We start from the raw sequence: 23,368 nt of genomic DNA, 5'->3' as shown, positions 1-23,368 counted from the left end.
AAACATGGCTTATGTGTTCCTAACGCTGCTAATACTGCTGCAGTGACTGGTTACAAATGCACATCTCTCTTGGTACTAGGGGTCAGGTGTAGTTTAAAGTCAGTCAGTAGCACTTTAGAGAAAATATTTCCATGTATCTTTTGAACTGAGAAATGATTTTTCGTATTGCTTTGTATTCTAAGACTTACTATAATATCCTATAACAGTATAATATCCTAGAATTCCTCCATTGTTGCACTCATATGCCCACATTTTCAGGAGATCATGTGATACCATGGGTAAGAAAAGCACCCGAAAAAGCAGGGAATCAGTCGGTCTTAAACAGCATCACCCTCACATCCTGAAGTGAGCTCCTGAGTGGAGGATTTATCACCCACAACAGTGAATGTCTCCTACCGTAATCATAAAACTTTGTCACTATCTCATGTGAGACACAAGCGATGTGTGGCAGTTGTGCTGGTGCTGGCGGTTTGCGTCCGTCACCCTGCGCGCGCCTGGAAGTGGGGAAGGAGTTGGCTCTTGGGAAGGCCCTCCCAGGGCAGGGGGTCCTCGGCTGCCACCAGAGGACAAAGACCTCTCAGGAGGGTGCTCTGGCCTCCACACACACTCGGGACAGGGTGGGTTTTCTTAAAGTGAAGCCTGCTTGGCCTTATCCCTTCTGCTAGCAAATTCTCCCATTGTTTTTGATGCTCTGTGGAGCTGGGTTTATTACAGATCTTAAGGTGATGTCTATGGAAATGTGTGTTTTTGGCACTGGAGGCCTCAATCTTGATCCCAATGGGTCCCTTCCAATTTGAGATATTCTATGATTCTGTGATCTCTGGTGTTGACCAAGATGGCAACTGTATTAAGGGACTGCAAACAGGGCTGTGTTCGATGCGTCATGGAGCAGAAGGGCAGCAGCAATCACAAGTGGTGGCCTGCCATGTATATGAAAATAACCAATGACTGTGTCTGAAATGAATCATCCATAAGCTGAGGGTTTGATGTGCCAAATTTTAAAGGTATAAGCTAGAGGAAAAACATGTCCCCATAGACACAAATTAAGCTGTTTTACTCTGGCTCTGTGTCATGGTTGTTGTTTTTGTTTTTCACTTGAGCAAGACTGTTCTGACTCAGACTTTAATTTGTGAATGTGTTTCCAATATTCCCCCGGTGAACACAGTTTAGCATGTATAAATAGATTCTTACTATGAAGCACAGTACCAACATGTAACCTAAATCCTTGCATTTAGGCTTTCCATCTCATTTTTGGATGTACACTTTCCCAAGATGGATTTTTATTTAATAGAATAACTTTATAGTCCAGCCCAATAATTCTGGAGTTAAATATATCTAAAGAGCTTCACATGTATGCTGAGAACAGTGGTTCTGGGGAATGGCATTTGGACTGGTTGAAGTTTAGTAATATGAAACAATAACTTAGAGCAAAAAAATCCTGGAAGTAAAGAAAAATGTAGTACTTTGAAATTTAATCATATCACATAAAAATAAAATACCAGCGCTAAATTACATTAATGAATTACATTCACTGGATTTACCAGTATGACTTAGAATTGCACAGACAACTTCAGAGGTGGGTAAAGATGCAATTTATAGCTCTCGTGGATTAACTGCAGTGGTTTAAAGAACTGTCACTCCAGTTGTGCCGCCCACCCGTCTTCAGGTATCCATGTATCATCAGCGGTGGTTTGAAGTAATACCCTGGGCAATAAACTGCGGCATCTTGAGCATAGCTACATCCCATTTGGCTGACATTAACCTCTGGCAGAAGGATGAGTAGAGACCTAGAAACACTGATGTTTTAAACTGCTGCTCCTAAATCTACTGGAGATTGACTCACAAAGCTCTTCCATCTTCTTCTGACCTTAGGGATGCATCTAGGCTCATGTAGGATGAGGACTTGAGCGTATAGATGCTTAGGTCTTTGCAGATCAGACTCCAAATGGATAGATATGATAGATATGTCAAGAGACAGGAATTTTGCAGATGAAATGTGCAGTAGACTTCAGAATCCAATTATATTGATGGACTGTTTTTTACTGACTGCAGTGGTTTTTAAATCTAATATTGTGAATATGTATTTTTATTCACTATAAGATGCTCCAGAAAGAGAGAGTTTTGCGCAAAGCCAGCTGTATATATTTGAAAGAGTGAGGTCATAATTACCCATACTTATTCATACCATAAAATGTAGTTAATGCTTTATCAAGGCAAATATTTGAGCTTATCAGTCTATGAAAATATTTCTTTTATCAGCATAAACTGGGTGGAAAAATATCTTACTAAGAAAAAAGAAAAATTCTTTTCAAGGATTGGTGATACTATGAATTGTCATTCTCAGGGTAACACTTCTGTGAACTAACAGATAAGCAACCTTGGAAAACTCAAAGTTAAGAATAAACAAAAAAATCAATGGTTTAATGTGAAAACCATTTTTGCGTGTCGTTAGAATTAGGCCAGATTCTTCTATCTTTGGCTTTACAGTACTACCAGCTTTCACACTTTTATCATGAATGATGAAATATTGATGTTTGTAGAAGCTCATCCTTTAAATAAAAATCTTAGCTTTTACTTCAGAAAACAGATTTATGACTGGATGAAAAAGCTTTGAATATGACTAGTGTTTATACAAAAATAATCTAGAACCACACAACAAAACTAGACCAGTAATGTATCTTTTTGGTGATTCACTAATTCATAGCAGAATCTTATTATTGGGTGACCAAGACCAAGATACAATCACTCATTCCTGATGGTTATGTCCAGGTGCTGTGACCAAACCATATTTAATAGCTGGAGAAGCTGAGTGTGATGGTGAGTTAGGAATCTAAATGTAGGCTGTGCTTCGTAGTAAAGGTGAAGGGAAGTGGAGATGCTAATGTATACAGCAACAAAACCAGGTAAGCATGAGATCAAAGTCTACCTGAAGATGAGGAAATGGAAATACCCAACCAATATCAGTGGCAATAGCAGAATGAGGGGCAAGGCCAAAGAGAGAAACCCCCAAAATTTCTGAGTTCATCATTTTGAGGGGCTTGGTTTGTGGTTCTTACAGTATATGGCAACGCTGCACTTATGTGACTAGTTATGTTGTCCTCCAAGTAAATATATGTGTAAATTTTCTTACGGGACAACATTAAGCACTGCACAGTAGATTATTTCTCCAATAGTGAGAATAGCTCCCCATACAGAAACTACTCTCTTAGAATAATGCCCCTTCTTTGTATTTGCCTTAGACTACTTTTGAAACAGCCAGTTATTTCTTCTGCCTAAACATTTTTGTCACTGCTTGTTTTCTGTATGGTATAACATGTCTGGAAGATTGATGTTTATCTTCTGATTGTCCATTATCAATTTTAAATCTGAATGGCACGTGCACAGCAATTTGTCCCTGCCTATGGCAGCAGATTATCAAGAAGGAGTATAAATTATCACACTGTCTTACAAGGTAAAAGCTATTCTACTATTTAGGTGAAATTATTTGATTAGCTCAGGAAACTAGTAGTTCATAAATAATTGAAGTCTAAACTCAACCCTTCAATTGGATAAGGTTCAACATCATGAGAGATTGTATATGCTTCAGTTTTGTTGCTGAGGGCTTGAAAATATACTGTGTAGATATCAAAGAGCTGTCAAGCAAGATTTCTAACAGGCTGAATGCACTGAGAAAAGAGTTAGTTAAAGTCTAAGCATGAGTGATAGTGTTTGCATAGTAAAGCAGTGATTATAGCACGGCTGGACTGTACGGATATGACTAATGTTATACTGAGCTAGTAATGCTTATGAAGCTTGAAAAAATGTACAACACAAATTATTTTTCTCTCCTGAAAATGACATTTGAAACCTACCCAGAGAAACTGAATTGGTTCCCATGTGAAGCCCTGCAGGGAAAAAATACATGCCAAAGGCAGACTGGAGGAAACTATAGTTGTTTGCAAACGTATTATTACTACTCAACTTGGCTTTCAGTACATACTGAAGTTGTGTGGACAGTCAGCTGCTGAAGGTCCTACTTGTTGGGTCTTCAGGGCATCCATTTGGCATTTCTGATCTCAACTGCACAGGGAGGTTCCTTGTCGTTTGTCGTCACTCCTCAGCCCTCAAAGATGGGTATGCTTTTAAAGCGGTGGCTATTTGCTGCACAGCCAATGTGCTTTGGCTAAAAATTTCTGGATAATTTAAGAGAGTAACTCCTAATGAAGATGAGTGAAACTTGGGATCCTGATTTTCTTGGAAAAGTTGGAAGGATCTTTCCCATGGACTCGCTGCATTATTTTGCTATCTGCAAGCAGAGGCAGGGACTGGGCAGCATGCAGTGGCCTCCTGACTTTCTGAATGGTCTTGGAACAGACACCTGGCCAGGGAAAGGGAGATTTTTGGAAAAAATATGGGTATCTTATAATCTAAATAGATATTAGATAATAATTTTCAGTTGAAAATGATGACTTGAAGTTGTCTTCTCAGTGAGCCTTCTATTGAGGAAAGGATTTTTTTGTGTCTCTGTGCTATTTATAGATTGTGATTGCTACCAGTAGTGAAAAGCAATTTTTTTTAAAGAATTGTAAGTCTTAAAATGATAATGAGGCTTCAAAAGCATTATGTTTGCAGTACTTTCTTCATCAACGGGTTTGAGATCATTAGGTGAAAGGTAAGCTAAAAATATAAGATAAAGGATCATTTATTGTCAGTCAATATTTTGGCATTCTTTCATTTGCTATATAGTTTTGTAGAAAACTGGTTGGTTGCTTTATATTTCTTTCTCCACCTATCCTGATTTTCAAGTGCTGTCTAGGTAATTGGGGTAATCAGTGAGCACCTGCAATATAAATACTCTTGTTATCGGGTAGGTATAGAGGAAGAGGAGTCCTTTATAGAGCTGATATGCTGGGAAGGAGAAAATAGGGAATTGTAAAGCTACACTGGCAGAGCAGAACAAGACTTCTCAACTGTAGTTAATTTAATCTTGTTGCCCTAAAGGTAACAACAGAGGAACCTGTTGGGAGGCTGGCCTAGGTCAAAATCCCAACTCCTGTGAGGAGTGGTGACGAGACCACCAGGCAGAGAGGCATTCCGTGCCCTGCTCACCGCAGCCACGCCGTTCAGAGCGGGCACGCAGATCACCGAACAAGCAGAGGTTTGCCCAGGTTGCCCGTGTTGCCGTAGTAGCAGGCCCGCTGCCGAGGAAGCCACAGCTGCTTCTTGTTTGGGACACCTGTGGCCTGTAAACCAATTTACCTGTGCACAGAGCAGACTCTGCTGACTGAAATGGTCAGACTGTGAGTCCTCCCAAGAATTCTGAACTTTACTTGGACTGGAGATTTGGAATGTGTTGGTAATTAAAATGAAGAGATTTTTCTTGGAATTTTTTTTGCTAGCTGGTTCAGCTCTCTTGTGTTTTTTTGTTTTATTTTTTTAAATGACTCATGTAACTGTATTTTAGGAAGGCAGGTCTAGGCATGTTGCCTGAAGATGCCAGGTTGTGGGAGGTAGATATGATGTAGTCTTAATGTTTTAAGATGTATTTCTTTAATAAATGTTTGAGTTATAGCAGTACCCTGGGATCTAATCAAGCAGAACCTCCTGGTACACTTTTCCTGAATGGCATGCAAAATTGTGAGATGGGAGGTAGACTCAAAACTGTGAGATGGGAGGTAGACGATGTCCCAAAGATGTTTATAATCCATGCATTGTTAGTAAGACTGGAGGAAATGTTATATGCAAAGCATTTATGGAACTGAATTGTCAGTGATATGTTGGCTTCTATAAGGAAGCCACCCAGGTGGTGTCATTAAGGTTTTGAAATGCCTGGTGTATTAATGTCTTTCTGGTTTCCCTCAGAGGTGCTGATTTCTTGACTTCAGATGACTAGTGTGTAAGCCATGACTTTGAACCTTTTAAACAAGAAAGAGAGGAGAGGTAACTTTTGTCTCCAGAATTTTGGTTTTGAAGTGAAAGTGTATTTTAAGTCAAGACTATCTCTTCAGAATATCTGAGAGTCATAATATCACAGACAACTTGAGTTGGGTACAGATGTTGTTGACATGTTGCAAACCTCAGAGCCTTCATTTTATCATGGAGCTGAAGCATCAGTGCAGAAATTCCCCAACCATTTGTATTAGAAAATTTATTTCAGATAGAGTTGTAAGTACTCAGCAGGGGTCCAGTTTTAGATAGCCTTAAAACCTGACCTTTAAAAGGTGCTGCTTCAAACACCTTCAGTAACTGTGCCTCTGGAAGGCTTCATTCCTGCATCTCTGCAGTTCTGCAGTCCATGATCATCTTATTTTGGTGAGATTTGAAGTTTATTACCATTTGTTGTGTGGGTTTTTGGTTGTCTGATTTTTGTGTTTTCTTGGTAAATGTCTGCCATGGTAAACTGCTCTTCCTTACCTCAGAGTGTTTGCCATATTCTCACATCCTTGTTACCTGCCTTTGAGTAATAATTGCTCCTTAACCATTCTGAAAACAAAGAAGCTATCAGGACTGAATTATTACAGAGGATTCACACGCAAACACGTTTTTTTTTTTCCCTCTGCACTTGATTTATCTTTGTATTGTTCTTGTACAATTTGAAAAATCTCTTTGAAGGTATATTTTGGGATTGATTTTTTTTTTTTTTCTTTAACAATTTCTTCAACTCTTAATTAAAAATGCTAGATGGCGATAGTAAATAACAAGGAAAATCAATATCAAGATGAACTATTTTAAGCTCATTAGTACACATTCAATTAGGTATTTCGTATTATGGGTAAAGAATAAAAATATTTATTTGGAGCAAAGATACTTCAATTAAGGGAAGCTTTATTTTTTATCTTTTAAAGTCTCAGAAGAAATATACACTGCTTTCATTTTTATTACCCTTCGTGCCACACATGTAATACAGTCTCTTCTGGAGTTAGAGCAATTAATTCCTACCGCCCCTTATTCACTACCAGATAAAGCAGCATACAATGGAGTCTTTCCTCCACAGTACATTTAGTGTGCCAAAAATAACGTCCACTTGCAAACACAAGCATCTTTAGAATGATTATTTCTGAAAAAAAAAAAAATACTGGTGCCTATTAAAACACATTTATGGGAATGCAACTGATTCAATAAGACAATTTTGTTTTAAAGTTTTGGCTTGGAGCCTCACTTCTATCTGTTTTGCTCTTAGATTGTACATGTAGAAACAGAGGAATGCAGCAAGGATCTACCCCCACCCGGAGTTTCTTCCCAGTCAGGGATAAAGGTAAGACCATCATCACTATGTGAGAGCCTTAGTGTGGCATGGGAAGGCCAAAGTAGGAGATAAAGGGTGTTAAATATCCTGTGCCTGGCACGCCGAGTGGGATTTGGGGCATGGCTTGAAGGCTGTATTGGAGGGTGGGCAGCAGCTGCAGAGACAAAGCTGGTGCCTGCAGCATGGCCGAGACCTCCCTTGGGATAAGCCATCCTCTTACCTACAGCCTTCCCTTGGTGAGCTCTCTTCCTCCACCTCCTCTGGGGAAGAAAGAGACATCTATGGAGGACTTGAAAGGAATGGTGAAAACCAGAATGGCAAAAATAATACCTTCTGCTTCCCTGTATGTTATCCTTGAAACCTTACCTAAACAAACAAACCGTACCCTGAAACTGTATCAAGAAAAATGCAAGTTAGGTAATGCTTTGGAAGGCCTGTAAGGAACTCTGTTTTGTAGCTCTCTGTGGGTATCTCAGCGGGATCAGATGCTGTGTCTCCATGTGATAACATACTGCCAGTGTCCAGAGAGGTATTTTTGCTCAGAACCAAGCTGCCAAGAAGTCTGAAGGAGAATACGCTTCCAAATGGTGCAGTGTTTTGTCATTAATTCATACAGATCTGCACAGAAAATGAGCACTGTCCCCGTTCTGAGGGCCTTGCATCAAGAGTTTTTTGACAAGAATCAACTACCTGACGCACAGACAAAAAGTGCACAAATGCTCATTTGTGAAAGGTGTTGGACACAGTTTAAAGAAACAGTTGGTTTGTCAGGAACAGGTAGCAGCTATAGGAAAAGTTGTTGCCTCCCGCCCCCTGCACGTCGAAGTGAAATGTTCTAAGTACTGTAAATAAGCAGGAGGGTTCTACTCAACAAATAGAGAATGAATAACTTGATATATAGAGGAATGGACAAGTATCTCGGGTGGCTTCTAATCATCCCTAAATGCTTTATAACCTGCATAATGCAAGGACTATCAGTATGGACCTTAATAGCTGCACTTGAAAGCATGCACACTTACTGCCATTGCACAATGCCAAAACCCATCTGTGTGTTACTCACTGATAGTAAAGATGAATGTCAATTAGTTACCCTCTCCACAGTCTGATCTGTGCAGGACTTCAGCCGGCAACTGCCTGTGAAGAATGATCTGCTCATTCCAGGCCAGTCTGCGGGACTGGAGCCTTTTTTACCATGCAAATAATTACTGTAAATTAATATAACTATTACCATATAAGAAATCACTTTGAACCCAAGCTATGGCATTTTAGGAAGGCCAAATTTGAATAGCATACATAATCAGTTTGACCAATTGCTTAATACTGATATAAAGGAAGAATGCAGTGGGCCTGTTTCCCATTGACACCAAGACCCTTTTATATCAGTTGTTTGGCAAGGAGTTATTGTTCAAAGTTGTTAAAAACTGCTCCAAAGGTGTCTCTGTGTTTTCATACAGCTGCTATTCATTGGCAAGTTAAGCAAATGTAAAAATATCTGCGAATACTGATTCAGGTTTGAAAATCCATTTCATGAGCCATGTTTATACCTCTTTTGTGTTCCCTTTCCATGAGTACAATTGAAAAGTACAGTCAAGGTGCCCATGGGAAGCACTTGCATGCTCAAGTGCTTGTGGGGATGGAGTTGTAAATGTGCGTGCTCAAATACTGATGAGGAAAGAGTGCTACTTGTGTGCTTAAATGTGTGCACAAGTTTCTGTCTCCTTGCAAATGTGACTGGGTGAATTATAAGGGTATGCTTTCAAAAACCACATGGAAATTTTGTCTTTAAATTTGCTTTCTATGAATATAGTATTTGCATTTGGAAACAAACTCTAAAGCTGAGCTAAGTATTACAGAGCTCTCCCAAGCTGCGCGGTATAATAGCATATTAGTCAATTGTTGTAATATTCATAGTTAATGAGGGACTTTTTAAAAGGCTTAAGGAATTACTAAATAACATAGATTTATTAGTCTTTGGTTATTTCCAATTCTGAAAATAAATGAATTGCATAGAGTGAGATAAATGCTGATTTATTTTTGGAATTATAATGTGTTACAATTCAAGAACAGATTAGGGTCAATTTACACTAAGTCTGCTTTGAAACTATTATATAACTGAGCCAGAGTAGGTCACTATGTCCTGCTCCACATACAGAAAGCTCCCAGACTCAGTGTCTATAAATAAAGATCAAGCTAAACCAGACAAGCAGCTTGAGTCTAATATTGGGAAGATCATTTTGTGCTACCTTCTGCAAATAATTACACTGGAGTCCAAGCAAGAAAGGAGCAGTATCATCTGGTATACACCACGCATACAGAATGAAAAAGATTATCTCTTTGCATTAATGTGAGCATTAATAAATAACCATTCATAGCTCTTAGTAAACTCCAGTACTAAAACATGAGCCACAGGAGTGGGCGATGTTTGGTTTTTATTTACTCATCCACTTACCTATCATATTTTGTGTTGCAGTGTAAGAAGACAAAATAACATGGCACAGTTTATTTGTGAGATGCTGTTGCCCTAGTTACCAGCCTCATATCAGGGTTAAGGTTGACAGTGTGGGCTCATTCCTTAATCTCAGCTCAGGTTGCTCACAAGGGAAAAGGCTTTAATGTTAACTGAGCCTGTCTTTGGCTTGGGGAGTTAGGCCTTTAACAATGCACCGGGGAATATTTCTTCTTTGCGGCTGTCATAGCTTGTCTGGGGAATGGGAAAGGGAATCGTGGTGGGGGAGGGCAAGCCTTGCTACGGTGAAGCTTATTAAATTATGGAGGAGGGGATTATTGGTAGGAGCAGGGCTGTGGGCTGAGGCAGCCATCGGAGGAACCTTTTATGTTCCAGCCTGGCAGAGGACAGGTTTTTGTTACAATCCCCTTCTACGCAGCTCGGATAGGATTGCTTCGTGGTGTGCACCGTATGGCTGAGAAGGGTTTCACTGCGGTTGGAGTAATAGAAGAAGGCACAGAGTTTGGCCGTAGGATGGCAAGTGTATGCAAATATACTCTCTCTCTTTTGAAGTGATAAGGATGAATTAATGGAGCTGGTCCCACTCCGCAGGGAATGGTTCAGGCTAAAATTGTCATCCTGGGTAGGCACCTGCTCTGCTGGAATTAACTCCGTATCTCTGGAAGTAATTCTCTTAAGTCTCAAATTAACTGCTTTTTCTGTGTGAAGTTCTCTACAAGACAAAAATTCTTCTTACATGCCACCCAAACTCTTTGATTATCCAAGACATCAAAATGTGTTGATGAGACTGAGCGTCTGGTCCTGACCTGCGATGAGGTGCCTCTCCATCCATGTCAAGCAGAGGCCTGACCTGGGTGACTTTCTTAGGGCACATGTATCAACTTGATTCAATCAGTGTCATCCAAAATACACTGATAAATGTTGCTTTCTTTAAAGCTTGGCAAGGGGGAACAGGCATCACAGCAATTGCCCCTTCTCTTACGGAAGCTCAGTGACTGAGCCATTGTTGGGCTGTTGGAGCTTGTATTTGAGAACCTCCTTTACCTGTGGAAGTTTGGATTTGCGTCTCACTTTCCCCAAGTATTATATTAATTAAATTATACCATGTTGGAAGGGATGGTATTGGAATTTAATTGAGAAAGGAAAAGCTAGGATAAAGTTTAGGTGCAAATGGTCTTAGCAGGGGAAGGAATTAGAACAGTTAGAGATCATTATTGCCCTGCTGGTCTGATCTGCGCAGGTCTTTCCCCTGGTATAAGAGATCCTTTGTATTATCATAGGTGAAATCATTAGTGTTCATGGAGCTATAACCTCCATCTGTAGCTGAACATATGGGAGATACAGGCCTTTAGGTGAGGCATGTGTAAAGGAAAGGATCCGTGGTCATTTCTTCAGCTCATGAAAGTGCCTTATTAATTTCATCTTGAGATATTGGTTTTCTTTACCCACTGTTACTTGTCTTCAGTCATTCATTATAAAGAGGGAACAGTCTGGGATATTTGCGTGCTATCATAACAAATATTTCATATTTTTTACTGTTCTGTAAAGATAATGCCATGAACAAATCACCTGCAGATAAGACCCTCTGTGCTTGATAACAGTTAGCCAGAGACCTATAAATCATCAATACAGTTGCTTTTTATAGTACCTTTTCTATATGCTAGTTTTAACTGTGGATTTAAAGCTGTTTGCAGGGAACAGGTTGCAGACTGTGGGCTGCATGTGTAAAAAGGCAGACCCACTGGCTGTGGTCTGTGTGCTTTGTGTTTACCTCCCTTCGTCTCTTTTCCTTAACGTATTCTTTGAGTTTACACATCGAGATAAGGTTTCCTCTAACTGCCAGTCAGGCAAACTTAACCCGGAATCTGATAATTAACTTGTGTTCTGCTTCATACATCAGCAACCACCACAATCAATATTGGGGTGAGAACTGGAGTTGTTGCCAGCTGCTTTTGCAAACGATGCTTGAGGCAAAAATGGAGCAGAGTGGCTGGTACACAGCTGTATTCGCTCCAGCTGCCCAGGCCTCCGTTTGACAGCCTGCTTTTGTAGATTAAGGAGCTCATTTGCAGGGGGTATAAATCATCATAGCTCTATTGAGTTCAATAGAGGATCTTTCTCTTTCTTCCCCATATGTTCACACGAGACTTTGCACCCTTTTCTCTGCAAAAGACTAAAAGTGTGAGGTCCCTACTGTGCTGGAGTTGTGAGCTGAAGCAGGGTCAACATGCAAAAACTTTGGATGATGCCATTTAGAACATACAAACTACAGTAGCTACATATTAGGTCTGTTATGCAGTTAATTAGCTGTGTGCAGTCACAGCAACTGGGCACATAACAGCACATACATTTCTTAAGATGTACTCTGAAAATCAATACTTAATGCCTGCCTGGCAAGGAGAAAGAAGCAGCAGGGTCCAGGCTGGCAGAGCTGGAGGAGCTGAGCAGCCACAGAGGATACGGAGATGAGAGTTGGTGCTTAGGAGCAGACGGGATGCATTTGGCCCAGTCTGATTTGCTTTGCATACTCCTAAATGCACTTTCCAGGCTTTTCCTATTGAGATGATTTATAATTGTTGCAGATGGTGTCTAGGCTAATCCCTGATGAGAACTCTCTCAAGCCCCTGACAAATTTGAATCTGCAGCAACGTATCACATCAGGAGTGTTGGGGCATCTCCCTAACATGCTACAGAAATACGAATGACAGTGACTGTGGACAGAACTGAATCAATGTAAACATGTAACATTTTAATAATATCAATGAATGCAATGTTGCCTGTTTTAATTCTGAAAAGGAAACATAATTATTGACTGGTATTATATTATCACTAAACACCATTTTCTTACTTAAACGGTGTTAATAGACCATCAGATAATGGGGTAGACAACAGAAAGAGATGCTGCAGAGCCAGGAGTTGTCAAAATGTAATACATTAAATGAGGCAGGTGGTAACAGAAGTAGCACCTCTCTGAGACCACAGTAAGACTTGGCCATCAGTAACTCTAGTAATGGGAGAATATATTTTCACTCAGTACAAATTCTTATCAGGATAACAGACTGTTTACTGCAGAAAAAAAATCTGTGGTTTTCCTCCAAAAGTAGGTGGTCACAACCGACCAATTGTAAATATCCTCCCTGGACGCTCTTAAACAGCAAGAATCAAACAGATGAAATTCTGCCCACTTCAAGCTTTAATGAATGTCTGAGCAATATGAAGCCACTAATTGACTTGTACCGTAGGTCAATGAGGAAGTGAAATCTGCAGTTAATGTCTGCTTAACTGTATCTTCCTGGAAGCCTGCATCAGGCCAGGACACCCAGTGGAGGCTGTGGTATTGCAGAGCAGCCGGCAAAAATAAATAGTTTCATACATTTTAATATGACTACATTGCTGTAGACACACAAACAACATCTGGCAAATGGTGCACAAGCAGTTACATGGATGAAAGACCATTTAGTATTCCATACCTAATAAAACATTGAGAAAATATCTGTATGGATCAATATTTTTTCTGGTGGGACTCATTTGAAGTTTAATCTAAGGTCTTGTTAATATATGCAAAATGGTGGTTTGGATCTTCTGTCACAAAGTTGTAAAATCCTGACTTGATGTACAGGGGATGTTTCTTTCAACCATAAAAACACTAGAAGTAATTGTGGCTTTTTCAAGAAGCTTTCTACTCCATTTGGTAAAAGACACCAGCCACACTGAATATCTGGGTGATTTGCTGATCTCACTAAAGTCAGTGGTGGATACGTGATACAATAGTCTACATTCAGAGCTGTGTCAAGATAATTTGGTCTCCTTTTTTGTCTTGGGAATCTATTTCTTTCACTACTACCTTTCCACTGTCCTTTTGGTTTTTAGGCTCCTGTTACCACCTTCCTTTCTATCTTCTTTCTGGACAGAAGAAATATATAGGACATTAGCAAATCGCTTATATGTGATGCTTGTTCAGCCCTGTACGTATCTGTGGCTCAGATTATGATTCTGAGACCTTGGGAGATAGACTAACAAGAACCTTTCTTTCCAATGCTGTGCTGAGAACAGGCTTCATGCTGAACTAGAGCAGAATGGGTGGTTCGCATTCAAATACATGTGAAAGGTTGATCACAGTTTTAATTGTAGTAATTCTGAGAAATATGCCATCATCTTAATCATCAAGGACCAGTGTTCTCTCTCAGAAACATTCTCATCTCCCTTGTACTGTAGTAAATCCAGAGTAATTCCAGTGACTTCAATGGTGGAAGGTGGGTTTATACTGGAGCATCTGCTACCAGATTCTGGCTCATCAAATATGACTCCTGCAATATTTGGACGTTGTCTGCATAAACAAAGAGTCTTTGAAAGATCCACATCTGGAACACACCTGCTTTTGCCAAGTTGGCTAGATCTCTTTCCTAGGGATTTCATACTGGCACTGCAGCTGACAGTTTGTCTCTATTTCAGTCACTTAGTTTTCTGCCTCATGCATAAGAAGATGGGATTCAGTCATTTCGGTTCAATTCCTTTTCTGATCTCTGAAAATTAGTTCCCAAACCAATTGTCCCTGCATGCAGAGGATCGCAATGCTATTTCCATACTGTCCCTGCCATCTGTCTCTACTGCGTGACACTTTTCCAAGCAAGATCTTTGCTCTTTTCGCATATCCATGGAGCAGAAAGGTCTTGACTTAAGGAAGAAGCATATGGCTTGTGCCTGACAGACACACTTATTGGTCAGTGCTGAAGGTTCATGGTACTAACTCTTACTAATTCAGGTCTATGTTTACATGAGAATGCCTGAGTGATTTTGTAAGCATGGTAGTTGCATACACAAGCAAATGACTAGATGTATGTTTTAGACTAAATATCAAGCTATGAATGCCCAGTGTATAAATTCTAAATACTTGAAACTAGCAGCTTCCAAATAACTACAGATTAGATCTGAAGGATGTATTTGGCAGATAATTGTAAATAATGAATACAGCTAAGATGGTCATGATCTACTTGCAGACAACACTAGCAGACAAGTGTAACTGCTATGAATTATTCAGCCAATTCTATTCAGAATTATGTTTTTTTTAGAACGATAATTAATGATCCATAAGAGTAAGTATGAGACACACTAACAAAGGTCTATTCTGTGCTGCTACTTCTGAAAGATTAAAATGAAATGCAGACAGTTTGGAAGCCACAGACCTTGTTTTAGAATTGTCGTCTGCTCTGTTTACTGACAGTGACTTTTGCTGCTTGTTTACTGCAATTTACTTAGTTACAGCATAAGTTACACATGATTATCTTCTCAATATGATGCTAAGCTGACATCTGTCAAGTTTAAAAGTCATAATAGGTGCTATTAGTTATTGAGATGATCCAAAGGCATAATGATTAGTATGACAACAAAACTGCATAGTTTTTTTTTAAAGACATAATAATTTGTAAAGAGAATTTTGGGTGGGCTCTGCCTGCTCAGAAGTGAGATGATTTGACTGCCTTAAAGGCTAGCAGAAGAAGAAGCCACAGAGAAATGTACAGCTGGTGGTCATGGAAACAGTTATCAGAATAGTATCAATTAACCAAGCAAAATGCATTGTTTGTGTCATTCTTGTTTGTTTGCTGCAACAGAGTGGTAAGTTTAAACTGTCTGCTATTTGTGTCACAAACTTAATTTCTCTTTGGTTTATAAAACAGCCGTTTCAAGCCATATCAAGGTGAAATTGCCTTGCAAGTCCTCAGCTCTGATGCTAATTAATATTCCACTAAGTTCCGTTTCACTTTTTAAAAGTAGTTCAAAATAAAAATTCTTGGGTGTTTGAGATGCTTTTTAAATTTTAATTTAAGGAAAAGCATGCAGTGAAAAGCCTTTTTTTAAAGCTGTTAAGTCTTGAGGCAGCTCCTAATGACAGGATGAGAGCAAATTTGCTTTGAGTTTAATGAGAAGATGGTCAGCAAGCCACCAGCTTGCCTCTGGTGACTTGGACAGCTGTGGGGAAGGAGGAAGTCACAGCAGATACATTTGAAGCACAGTGTCTTTCCACAGTCTGGTCAGCCACCCTCATCATTCCTGGCTTTGCATAATGTGCATCCTATGTACAAACTGTGTAATCACATGGATGATTACACTTCCAGGGGTAATTGCAGATTCAGAGGGCTGCACAGCGTTTAGGAAGATAACCTGTTATTTATTGTCAGTACTTGAAGAGTAAAATACTGATCCATTGGAAAGAAGTAGGAGAGAATCAGACACCCAGCCAGATGTTGAGAGGTATTTAGCCACACTTTCTCCGTGCAAATGGACAGCACAGCACAGAAGCCGTGGCCGTGTTGGCTGTGTCTGCACAGCCGTTGGTACCCGTGCCCTGGTTCTGGTTTGCATTTACAAAACCAGGTGGTTTGAGCTTGTGTTACAGAGGTAGGAAGGATGACAGGCAAGCGAGTGCTGGAAAAGGTCCTGCACTGACGCCTACGTGTCGGTAGAGCTGGGAGCGTCCTGCTCTCTGGGGTCTGTCCCCATGGAGCAGAAAGAGGTGTTTGTGTGCCGACTCCCTGGGTCACAGGCAGTGGCTTTTCCTGCTGGTGTGAGCCAAGCACAGAAGTTAAATACTTAATGGACAATAACGGTTTTATTTTTCAAGTCTGTGTTAAAGGAATTTGTTGAAAAGCATTTAGTCGATATACTAACAATTACCTGTTCTATTTTTGCTGTGTCTTCCTGTGTGGAGATTTTTTTCTTCATTTATCCCTTTTCTCACATTCTGCTATGTGGCCAAACCTGTAAATAGCCAAAGCCAAATGCTCTAAAAAAGACAGAAAGGCAGACCTGAACTAAATGCACCAAAATGATGTAGCAAGAAAAAATGAATGTATTAATGTGAGGAACCAGTAAAGTTAGAAGAGTAGGAATGAAGTAGACAACCCAGTCAATATCTGAGAAAAGCATAACGATAGGAAGGGAAATACGTTCACTAGTATGGATGGTGTATAAAGAGAAGTCGTGACCATTTACCTTAGAAGAGTAAGAGCTGATTTGATAATTCAGATACATGGACGGAAGCATGCCCTGAAATACGAGGGTGTATTTTTCTTGCTGGAGCTACAGGGACTCCTCCACTCCATCATCAAAACATTGTTAAATCAGTCACGTGTATTCTAGAACTAAGAATAATAGCTTTTAAAAGATTTTAACTGAGTTTATCCATCATGTGGTCTTTGTGCATTTGTTCATTGTATGTGTAAAACATCAGCCAAAAATAATTTACAGCAATTATTTCCAGTGATAGGCCAACGTAAGTTCTCCCAGGCAGAGGATGACTATGTGAAAATAATTATACATGAATATCCAGCTGAGATCTTTTGAGCCACTAGAAAAGGGTGGTATGTAAGCAGTTCTGTAACAGGAGTGATAACACATGCACATGCATACTAATGCTGTAGAAAAGTTTTAAGACATCCAACTGAGCTAAATTGAAGATGCAGATTTAAAACAGGAGTATTTTTTCCCATAAAATTGCAAGTTCAAAATTTGGTCAGACTTTCTAAATCTCAGAGAAAAATGCCAAAACTGATTCAAACACTTGGGCTTTAAAGTCATATAGGCACTTTTGAAAACTGCAATTCTGGCTGACGAGTGTCTTCAGAATAGAACAGCACTGAACTAGCATTAGCATGTTCAATTCAGCAATGTGTGCAATGTGTATTTCAACTTAGTTAAAATTTCTAGTGCTGCTAAATAAAGATGTATTAAAAGATAATCTATGTCCACAGTCCAAGGAAGCAAAGGAAGAGGTAAGGGTCTAATGAGGTAGTTGTTATCATGTGCAAAACTTAGGTCTGGGAATCTGGGATACAGGAGTCCCAAGGAGATAAATAACACAAGCGAAGTATAGTGTCCGTAAATGATCACATCTACGATGTCTATTGCTCATGTTTAGTCATTCTGCACTGAACAATAACCTGTGTTGTGCTCTTCTGAGGTAACTTAAAGGGTAGCTAGCTATGTTGGGACGTGGTTTTGAACTTATAGTTTATACTATGAGTAAACTAGTTTTATACTGTAGTCATGGGAACTCCCAGTCTTCAAGCATTATGTGTGATGAATAATATATTATGAGACTATTCACTAAGATTTCTTGTGTGATATAGTATTAACGATTTCCCACATGCGGGATTCATATTTATCCTTCTGTATATTGAAGGATAGCATAAGTAGATGATATCTATTGTGCAGCCAACACACTTACTCTGATGTAGTATTTATTAAAATTATTTCCAGAGCATGTGGAATACAGGCCATAATATACCTCCTGATCTCCTAACATTATTAATGAAATAAAATAGTGTTATTCATTATCCACAAAAAGAATTTAAAAATAAGCTCCACATTTAAATGACAGATTCCATAATGGCAGCACATAAAAGTCTGTATCCAGAGGCTGACAGAGTGTGGGTGAAGGCTGGCCATGGTGTACACTGGGCTGTTTGGAGAATATGGTGCGAGAAACTTTGAACTGTGGACAGGTCCTGAAATACCATGTAGCACATTGCTCAGCACTAGCAGCTGCAGTCTCCGTTTCTTGGGCAAATTTTCAAATCTCATCATGCCAAAGTATTAATTTCTGATCAAGATAATGTAGCACGCAGCCCTTGAGTTTGACATGAAGAAGTAATTGTTTCTATAGCAGAGGAGCGAATCCCCAGCTTGTTGATTAAGGAGGTGTGCAGTTGGGCAAGGTTGATTTGATGCGTGGTTCAGTGTTGAGTGAGGGATGAGGTTTTGGCTGGTTAACTTCAAATCCAGACCCTCGTAGTGTTGAATCAGTAGCAGTGTCTGTTCTCTGAGTATTCAGCTGTGCCCAAGGACCGAGCTGGTATGGGGACCAAGCAAGGGACATGGGTGAGCCACCCTTGGAAATCAGTTGACAATCAACTGGTGCAGTGGGTGGAGGAAGGTGAAATGAGTTTTCCCAGTTCGTAATAGGGCAATGGTAGGTATGTACCCATCTCTCACTTCTTAACAGCCCCTTTTCAATTTATCGCCACATCCTGGGGCCTTACAGGGAAGGCTTGCACTTCCAGAGTCTGACCTGGGCATGGGGAACCAATATAGATCTCTACAGTCAAACACTTTTTCAGAGAACAGAATTATGAGAAGTTAGAGTACAGAAGCATAGCTGGAGTTTTTTGCAAAGTATTATGTTGGGCTTCTCCTCTTATAAGTTTAGAGTTGGGTTTTTTGCCTTTTATGTTACTTGCCCCTCCATGCTTCAGGTAACAGCCCATAAGCATTCATTTATTTTTCTGAATTTACGGTGATTGCATTGTCCTGGACTTTTTAAGAAAATCTTTTGGAAGTTTATTTTTGGATGGGATACAGCCCGTGAATGACTAACAGATTATGTTGATGTCTGTTGGTATAATTTTTGTAGTTCTGTAAATCACTATGACTTTCATAATGCCTCCTACCTCTGTTGTAAATTTGCTCCTGTAGATGCTTTATCATGACCACATTTGCTAGAGCTGGTGTTGCTTTCAGTGCTGCCATATAGGAATATACTACATGCAGTGTGTGCGGGTGCATGTGTATTTGCATTATCCCCACTCTAAATGGAACCCACAAGTAAAGTCTCCCATTAACTTACACTTGGCTGTGCTTCATACTGACATTATTCAAGCACATCGTGAAGTTGGGCTGCTGAAAAAGCACGCATAAGCCTGATACTCCTTTGTCTTAGAGCAGCTTTCATGTATGCAGGACTTCCATTTAGAAACTCTCAGTGAAAAGCTGTGCAAGAATGCAGTGTGCAAGAATGTGGGTTTTTTGGTTCAATCGGATGCCATTTATATGGGATGAAGGCCATAGGTAACCAAGATGTATATGCAATGCCTATTTCCACATCTTATATTGGCAAAGGTCTCTTGTGCTGTTGATGAATATGTTCACAGGTCTTTCACTGGTGAGGAAGTCGCACAATCGGTCACACCTCATTCAAATTACACTAGATGGATATTTTTGATGTGACGGAGGGGAGCCTTTTCCCATTAATCTTACGCCATTCTCCAAAGATTAACAATACAGTTACACAAAGAACTGGCTTTTCATATGGATATATCTGAAGAACAGAAATGGATTGCATTTATAAGACATATTTCCATTCTTATATTTGGGTTTGTGTATTGCAAATGCGCTCCTGATATCAGCAGGTATGTGTAGATGTTATCACCGACTTGTGAAACACAAGGTCTGTTTGGCACAGGTAGATAAATACCCTTGCAAATATTGCAGTGCCGATTCAAAAAGGAGGCTGTGAGTGTGCAGTTATACTCCCTTGCTTAAACAGCTCTTTAGTAGGAGAGCACCGTCAGGCATTTTCTCATACTGTTGAGAAATCCTGCCATGGGGAAATCAGTCATAGTTCAGATGAGACCAATTACTTCATTGCAGAGATTAATCATGAGTGCAGAAATGGTAGGGAATGGAGGTTAGGGTGATGCTTTCTGCTTAAAGTTGAGCGCAACTGACTGTCAGGGAAAGAGGAATGAATGGCTGTTACATGTTTTTATTACAGGGTTTGGGTTGCTGCAATGTATGCTTTGGGAGTAAAAAGAAGGAAAGAGACTTTGAAGGCCTCTGGGATGCTGTGTACTTTATCGTTAGTGGATGTGAAGCGAGCTAATTCAGAGAGCGGCAGCATTTTCCTGCTTATTCATAAACGGAAGGACACCCGGCGCAGCCACGGCCGCTCAGCTGGCTGCCATCTAATGGCCAGACCAGAGCGCAAGCTAACCCCGCTTCAGCCTGTGGGCTACAAATCGCTGGGGATTCTTGAGCTAAATATACATAAAAATAAAAAGAAATGCAAGCTTTTGCTCACAGCTTTAAGTGTGTTACAGAGGGACTTACGCTACCATTAAAAAATGGTGTGATGCCACAGCAGAAACTGCTAAAAACTAGAAAAGAATTCCCATCTTTGCCTGCAATGCATTGTTTTTAAACATTGCATATCTGAAAGCAAATATCAGTCTGTATATGAATGAAAATGCATAATTTGAGACACTTTAAATTTTCCTTTATTTACTTGTTAAGCAAGCGAAGAATTCTATTCTTCCTTCTTTTCTCCATTCTCCCCTGCACTGACACCGCCCCCCCCCCCAATTCTTTTATTATAATGTGCAATATAGAAGATCTTTTGCTGATGGGGAATGTTAACGCACACCTATGTCTTTTCCTCTCGGGCAGACCAGGGTGGCATCTGCAATAACTGACACCAGTTCCATGGCACAGAGAAAGTGCTTGAGGTAAATCTCTGCTAGAATAACAAAGAATAGATGGGGAGATGTTCCGCTTTAATATCCGCTCCATCTTTCTTATCTATATTAAAAACGTCTGTCACTAAGGGTGTCTGAGTAGAGCTGAAATTATGAAGCACCTTCTAGATTCCTTTATCTCCTGGAGCAACATTAATACTTACAAGTAGTAAAGGATACTGGGTACAGGAAAGACCGTTGCTTGCCTATACTGGTGCATTTGTTTAGGAAACATGCCTTTTAATTTCATAATGTTATTTGAAATGCCTTCCTCTGCTCTAAGAAAATATCCACTTTTGTTATTCTTTGTGAAACAGAAGCTGAAGACAGCAGTCTTGCTCACAAAAGCCTTGATTTGAATATGCTAATGTTAATTTAAGCATTCAGTTGCCAACTTTTCATGTGAGGATTATTTTTTGTAGTGTGCACGTTTAATATTTGTATATCCATTATTCCCCATGCTTATCTGATCCACAGGCACTGAGTAAATATTGTCTTTGAGTGTGATCTACAGCAGAAGTCAAAAAAGACACTGTAAAATGGAATTCCTCTTCCTAAATATGGATCTCCTTTTTCCTCTACCTCTCCCTGGAAATTCAGGGAACCTACTTCCACACCCAAAGGGCTTATGAATTTTTTTTGGCGGGTTGATACTTTCAACCTAAATACTACAAATTAGAGCAATTTCTAATATGGCATCTGGCTGAAATAATGGTGCGTGTGAATAAATTCTTCTTTCCTTGTAGCTCTGCTTGTTTTGAATGCAAATGGTGCAAGTAGACAACACCTCCTTCAACAGGAAAAGGTGATCAATGGAACACCTAAAAATAAATTTCTGAGTAATAAAACTGTGACCATAGGAAAAATTTCATACCTTATCTTACAGAACATCGGCGGGGAGGGAAAATGGGTTAAAAGCTGAAAACAATATCTGATGTCTTTAAAATGAGTTTTCTGATGTTCTAACCCAAAGCAAAAGGTGAAATGCATTACTTCAAGTGAGATACTGTGGGTGTGAAATACATGAAACCCCAGTGAAAGATCCCCGTTTTGCAAAGAGAAACCTATCAGTTAGCTGCCTACCATCGTGCTGACTTCGCTGAGGTTGCAACGTAGGGAATTTTGCAAATAACTGGTGTATCAGTAGTGCCTACTGTCTACAATAGGCTCATGGCTTCATAGCTGCTTTTTCTAAAATCCACAACCTATATCATAACCTATCTTTACAGTGAACTTACAGCTAAGCGGTAATGTCTTGTACTAGTGCATTGGCATGGGCACTGCTGCAACAAATTAGGGAAACTAATATTCTGCTAGCAAGGGAGAGTTACAGTGGTCTTATTAATGGATTGCAGTAAGGTAAATAAGTGGAAATTATCTGTGTTTCCTCTGTTTTCCTGTAACTTCTGCTGTTTTGTGGTTTGCTGAACCATGAGTCTTTCTTTTATTTCTGAAATTCTTCCAAAGTGGAACACACAAGGGGAAAGTAAAGCTTGTGTGACTGCAGAATAATTTCATTGAAGTCAGTGAAGTTATTCTGTTGAAAGAGTGGTAGAAAGAAGAAAACTGGTCCTGCAGACCGTTAGCCCTTTGGGCCGGGGATGGTTTTGTCATGCGAGATAGACTATGGCAAATGTATTGTGAATGCATCAGAGTAATATACGGGGAAGGTCCCCTTAGAATATTGTACAATTAACAATAATCAAGAATAATAAAGATTGTGGAATAGTCAGTCTCTTTTTTATCTGGATTATGGTTTATCTATAAACTTCCTTTAACAAAATGTCACAGCAAATAAAATCTTTGCTTAACCAGGAACACTTCTCATTTTTCCATCTAGCTCCACTCTTTCACTTGCTTAGAGTTAAGAGCATTTCCAGTTTCTTCTCCACAGTCCTGACACATGTGCTGGCAGTCACACAGTTGGCCAACATTGAGCTCTAGACTTACAGTCATGATTTTTTTGCAGATGAAAGGGTAGTTCTAGTGATGGGCGCCCTCTCTTATAAATTACTAATTAGTAAATTAGAGGGAAACTGGCAGCTTTTCACAACTGACAGTAAGAATTCCTTACAAAAATGGCACAGCTTCATTACTAATTTAAGTATCTTACCATTATTTATTATCTGTATTTGACTATACTGTTCTGGGTTTTAGCCTGAGCCTGACATAGGGAGATACTGCAAGCCACTCACAGCTCAGAAATCTTGTAGAAGGTGGCCATGAGATTTATGGCTGATTTTAGCCGAAGAATAAGTTTAAGTACTTAGTTCAGCAGCAACAGTTGTACAGTAGGCACTGTGGTTTGGTATGTAAGAAGCAGACACTGCTCTTGAGACCAGATTCCAAGGTAGCCTTTGGCAAAATGAGGAACAAGTTTTACAAACA

This window comes from Tyto alba, unplaced genomic scaffold (assembly GCF_018691265.1).
Source record: "Tyto alba isolate M040663 unplaced genomic scaffold, T.alba_DEE_v4.0 Super-Scaffold_26, whole genome shotgun sequence".
Taxonomy (NCBI): domain Eukaryota; kingdom Metazoa; phylum Chordata; class Aves; order Strigiformes; family Tytonidae; genus Tyto; species Tyto alba.
The sequence above is the reverse complement of the archived record's forward strand: the minus strand, read 5'-3'. Positions refer to the sequence as shown.